At 57.2% G+C, this 4,471-nt stretch overlaps 8 non-coding genes and 6 pseudogenes across 8 annotated transcripts; 7 read left to right on the top strand and 7 right to left on the bottom strand.

Annotated features, from left to right (window-relative positions):
* Positions 1-136: 136 nt before the first annotated feature.
* Positions 137-254, bottom strand: LOC114739067 (uncharacterized; annotated as a pseudogene).
* Positions 255-427: 173 nt separating this feature from the next.
* LOC114739073 (5S ribosomal RNA) lies at positions 428-546 on the bottom strand. Its single transcript, XR_003739580.1, has one exon. It is a non-coding gene; the product is annotated as a 5S ribosomal RNA (ribosomal RNA).
* Positions 547-719: 173 nt separating this feature from the next.
* On the bottom strand, positions 720-838 carry LOC114739071 (5S ribosomal RNA). Its single transcript, XR_003739578.1, has one exon. It is a non-coding gene; the product is annotated as a 5S ribosomal RNA (ribosomal RNA).
* A 172-nt stretch (positions 839-1,010) lies between these two features.
* LOC114739061 (5S ribosomal RNA) lies at positions 1,011-1,129 on the bottom strand. Its single transcript, XR_003739575.1, has one exon. It is a non-coding gene; the product is annotated as a 5S ribosomal RNA (ribosomal RNA).
* A 173-nt stretch (positions 1,130-1,302) lies between these two features.
* LOC114739060 (5S ribosomal RNA) lies at positions 1,303-1,421 on the bottom strand. The gene has a single exon (XR_003739574.1). It is a non-coding gene; the product is annotated as a 5S ribosomal RNA (ribosomal RNA).
* Positions 1,422-1,594: 173 nt separating this feature from the next.
* Positions 1,595-1,713, bottom strand: LOC114739062 (5S ribosomal RNA). Its single transcript, XR_003739576.1, has one exon. It is a non-coding gene; the product is annotated as a 5S ribosomal RNA (ribosomal RNA).
* A 172-nt stretch (positions 1,714-1,885) lies between these two features.
* Positions 1,886-2,004, bottom strand: LOC114739065 (uncharacterized; annotated as a pseudogene).
* Positions 2,005-2,466: 462 nt separating this feature from the next.
* On the top strand, positions 2,467-2,584 carry LOC114739069 (uncharacterized; annotated as a pseudogene).
* A 172-nt stretch (positions 2,585-2,756) lies between these two features.
* LOC114739064 (uncharacterized) lies at positions 2,757-2,875 on the top strand (annotated as a pseudogene).
* Positions 2,876-3,047: 172 nt separating this feature from the next.
* Positions 3,048-3,166, top strand: LOC114739063 (5S ribosomal RNA). The gene has a single exon (XR_003739577.1). It is a non-coding gene; the product is annotated as a 5S ribosomal RNA (ribosomal RNA).
* Positions 3,167-3,336: 170 nt separating this feature from the next.
* Positions 3,337-3,450, top strand: LOC114739070 (uncharacterized; annotated as a pseudogene).
* A 173-nt stretch (positions 3,451-3,623) lies between these two features.
* Positions 3,624-3,742, top strand: LOC114739074 (5S ribosomal RNA). The gene has a single exon (XR_003739581.1). It is a non-coding gene; the product is annotated as a 5S ribosomal RNA (ribosomal RNA).
* Positions 3,743-3,917: 175 nt separating this feature from the next.
* LOC114739072 (5S ribosomal RNA) lies at positions 3,918-4,036 on the top strand. Its single transcript, XR_003739579.1, has one exon. It is a non-coding gene; the product is annotated as a 5S ribosomal RNA (ribosomal RNA).
* A 173-nt stretch (positions 4,037-4,209) lies between these two features.
* LOC114739066 (uncharacterized) lies at positions 4,210-4,327 on the top strand (annotated as a pseudogene).
* Positions 4,328-4,471: the final 144 nt, after the last annotated feature.

Genomic DNA, 4,471 nt, shown 5'->3' with positions numbered 1-4,471 from the left:
GCACGAAAGTCTGGATGCTAAAACAAGGGGCGCAACAGGGCGGCTTCCCATGGGTTACCCATTTCAGCGGTACTCCCGCCTCGGCACGCTTAGCTGTGAGCCCGGGACTCGCACGGATTTTGGGTGGCAGAAAAGAGGGGCGCAACACGAGGACTTCCTAGGAGGTCACCCATCCCAGTACTACTCTAGCCCATGCACGCTGAATTGCAGAGTTCCAGTGGGATCGGGTGCATAATGCTAATATGATCGCACCCGGCAGGAGAGGCGCAATCATTGGTTATATGAGACCCGCACGAAAGTCTGGATGCAAAAACAAGGGGTGCAACAGGGCGGCTTCCCAGGGGGTCACCCATCCCAGCGGTACTCCCGCCTAGGCACGCTAAGCTGTGAGCCCGGGACTCGCACGGATTTTGGGTCGCAGAAAAGAGGGGCGCAACACGAGGACTTCCTAAGAGGTTACCCATCCCAGTACTACTCTAGCCCAAGCACGCTGAATTGCAGAGTTCTGATGGGATCCGGTGCATTAGTGCTGGTATGATCGCACCCTACAGGAGAGGCGCAATCATTGGTTATATTAGACCCGCACGAAAGTCTGGATGCAAAAACAAGGGGCGCAACAGGGCGGCTTCCCAGGGGGTCACCCATCCCAGCGGTACTCCCGCCTAGGCACGCTTAGTTGTGAGCCCGGGACTCGCACGGATTTTGGGTGGCAGAAAAGAGGGGCGCAACACGAGGACTTCCTAGGAGGTCACCCATCCCAGTACTACTCTAGCCCATGCACGCTGAATTGCAGAGTTCTGATGGGATCCGGTGCATTAGTGCTGGTATGATCGCACCCGGCAGGAGAGGCGCAATCATTGGTTATATTAGACCCGCACGAAAGTCTGGATGCAAAAACAAGGGGCGCAACAGGGCGGCTTCCAGGGGGTCACCCATCCCAGCGGTTCTCCCGCCTAGGCACGCTTAGCTGTGAGCCCGGGACTCGCACGAATTTTGGGTCGCAGAAAAGAGGGGCGCAACACGAGGACTTCCCAGGAGGTCACCCATCCCAGTACTACTCTAGCCCAAGCACGGTGAAGTGCGGAGTTCTGATGGGATCCGGTGAATTAATGCTGGTATGATCGCACCCGACAGGAGAGGCGCAATCATTGGTTATATTAGACCCGCACGAAAGTCTGGATGCAAAAACAAGGGGCGCAACAGGGCGGCTTCCCAGGGGGTCACCCATCCCAGCGGTACTCCCGCCTAGGCACGCTTAGCTGTGAGCCCGGGACTCGCACGGATTTTGGGTCGCAGAAAAGAGGGGCGCAACACGAGGACTTCCTAGGAGGTCACCCATCCCAGTACTACTCTAGCCCAAGCACGCTGAATTGCAGAGTTCTGATGGGATCCGGTGCATTAGTGCTGGTATGATCGCACCCGGCAGGAGAGGCGCAATCATTGGTTATATTAGACCCGCACGAAAGTCTGGATGCAAAAACAAGGGGCGCAACAGGGCGGCTTCCCAGGGGGTCACCCATCCCAGCGGTACTCCCGCCTAGGCACGCTTAGTTGTGAGCCCGGGACTCGCACGGATTTTGGGTGGCAGAAAAGAGGGTCGCAACACGAGGACTTCCTAGGAGGTCACCCATCCCAGTACTACTCTAGCCCATGCACGCTGAATTGCAGAGTTCTGATGGGATCCGGTGCATTAGTGCTGGTATGATCGCACCCGGCAGGAGAGGCGCAATCATTGGTTATATTAGACCCGCACGAAAGTCTGGATGCAAACAGAGGGGCGCAACAGGGCGGCTTCCCAGGGGGTCACCCATCCCAGCGGTTCTCCCGCCCAGGCACGCTTAGCTGTGAGCCTGGGACTCGCACGAATTTGGGTGGCAGAAAAAGAGGGGCGCAACACGAGGACTTCCCAGGAGGTTACCCATCCCAGTACTACTCTAGCCCAAGCACGCTAAACTGCGGTGTTCCGGTGGGATCCGGTGCATTAGTGTTGCTATGATCGCACCCGGCAGGAGAGGCGCAATCAATGGTTATATTACACCCGCACGAAAGTCTGGATGCTAAAACAAGGGGCGCAACAGGGCGGCTTCCCATGGGTTACCCATTTCAGCGGTACTCCCGCCTCGGCACGCTTAGCTGTGAGCCCGGGACTCGCACGGATTTTGGGTGGCAGAAAAGAGGGGCGCAACACGAGGACTTCTAGGAGGTCACCCATCCCAGTACTCTAGCCCATGCAGGCATGGGCTAGAGTAGTACTGGGATGGGTGACCTCCTAGGAAGTCCTCGTGTTGCGCCCTCTTTTCTGCCACCCAAAATCCGTGCGAGTCCCGGGCTCACAGCTAAGCGTGCCGAGGCGGGAGTACCGTGTGAAATGGGTAACCCATGGGAAGCCGCCTGTTGCGCCCCTTGTTTTAGCATCCAGACTTTCGTGCGGGTTGTAATATAACCATTGATTGCGCCTCTCCTGCCGGGTGCGATCATAGCAACACTAATGCACCGGATCCCACCGGAAAACCGCAGTTTAGCGTGCTTGGGCTAGAGTAGTATGGGATGGGTAACCTCCTGGGAAGTCCTCGTGTTGCGCCCCTCTTTTCTGCCACCCAAAATTCGTGCGAGTCCCGGCTCACAGCTAAGCGTGCCTGGGAGGGGAGAACTGCTGGGATGGGTCACCCCCTGGGAAGCCGTCCTGTTGCGCCCCTCTTATTTTGCATCAGACTTTCGTGCGGGTCTAATATAACCAATGATTGCGCCTCTCCTGCCGGTGCGATCATACCAGCACTAATGCACCGGATCCCATCAGAACTCTGCAATTCAGCGTGCATGGGCTAGAGTAGTACTGGGATGGGTGACCTCCTAGGAAGTCCTCGTGTTGCGACCCTCTTTTCTGCCACCCAAAATCCGTGCGAGTCCCGGGCTCACAACTAAGCGTGCCTAGGCGGGAGTACCGCTGGGATGGGTGACCCCCTGGGAAGCCGCCCTGTTGCGCCCTTGTTTTTGCATCCAGACTTTCGTGCGGGTCTAATATAACCAATGATTGCGCCTCTCCTGTAGGGTGCGATCATACCAGCACTAATGCACCGGATCCCATCAGAACTCTGCAATTCAGCGTGCTTGGGCTAGAGTAGTACTGGGATGGCTAACCTCCTAGGAAGTCCTCGTGTTGCGCCCCTCTTTTCTGCGACCTAAAATCCGTGCGAGTCCCGGGCTCACAGCTTAGCGTGCCTAGGCGGGAGTACCGCTGGGATGGGGACCCCTGGGAAGCCGCCCTGTTGCGCCCCTGTTTTTGCATCCAGACTTTCGTGCGGGTCTAATATAACCAATGATTGCGCCTCTCCTGTCGGGTGCGATCATACCAGCATAATTCACCGGATCCCATCAGAACTCCGCACTTCACCGTGCTTGGGCTAGAGTAGTGGGATGGGTGACCTCGTGGGAAGTCCTCGTGTGCGCCCCTCTTTTCTGCGACCCAAAATTCGTGCGAGTCCCGGGCTCACAGCTAAGCGTGCCGAGGCGGGAGAACCGCTGGGATGGGTGACCCCCTGGGAAGCCGCCCTGTTGCGCCCGTTGTTTTTGCATCCAGACTTTCGTGCGGGTCTAATATAACCAATGATAGCGCCTCTCCTGCCGGGTGCGATCATACCAGCACTAATGCACCGGATCCCATCAGAACTCTGCAATTCAGCGTGCTTGGGCTAGAGTAGTACTGGGATGGGTGACCTCCTAGGAAGTCCTCGTGTTGCGACCCTCTTTTCTGCCACCCAAAATCAGTGCGAGTCCCGGGCTCACACCTAAGCGTGCCTAGGCGGGAGAGTACCGCTGGGATGGGTGACCCCCTGGGAAGCCGCCCTGTTGCGCCCCTTGTTTTTGCATCCAGACTTTCGTGCGGGTCTAATATAACCAATAATTGCGCCTCTCCTGTAGGGTGCGATCATACCAGCACTAATGCACCGGATCCCATCAGAACTCTGCAATTCAGCGTGCTTGGGCTAGAGTAGTACTGGGATGGGTAACCTCTTAGGAAGTCCTCGTGTTGCGCCCCTCTTTTCTGCGACCCAAAATCCGTGCGAGTTTCGGGCTCACAGCTTAGCGTGCCTAGGCGGGAGTACCGCTGGGATGGGTGACCCCCTGGGAAGCCGCCCTGTTGCACCCCTTGTTTTTGCATCCAGACTTTCGTGCGGGTCTCATATAACCAATGATTGCGCCTCTCCTGCCGGGTGCGATCATATTAGCATTATGCACCGGATCCCACTGGAACTCTGCAATTCAGCGTGCATGGGCTAGAGTAGTACTGGGATGGGTGACCTCCTCGGAAGTCCTCGTGTTGCGCCCCTCTTTTCTGCCACCCAAAATCCGTGCGAGTCCGGGCTCACAGCTAAGCGGCCGAGGCGGGAGTACCGCTGAAATGGGAACCCATGGGAAGCCGCCCTGTTGCGCCCTTGTTTTAGCATCCAGACTTTCGTGCGGGTGTAATATA

Source organism: Neltuma alba, unplaced genomic scaffold (genome assembly GCF_004799145.2).
Source record: "Neltuma alba isolate B1F8T4 unplaced genomic scaffold, ASM479914v2 tig00013753_pilon, whole genome shotgun sequence".
Lineage (NCBI taxonomy): Eukaryota > Viridiplantae > Streptophyta > Magnoliopsida > Fabales > Fabaceae > Neltuma > Neltuma alba.
Note: the sequence above shows the minus strand (reverse complement) of the source record. Positions and strands in the feature narration are given on the sequence as shown.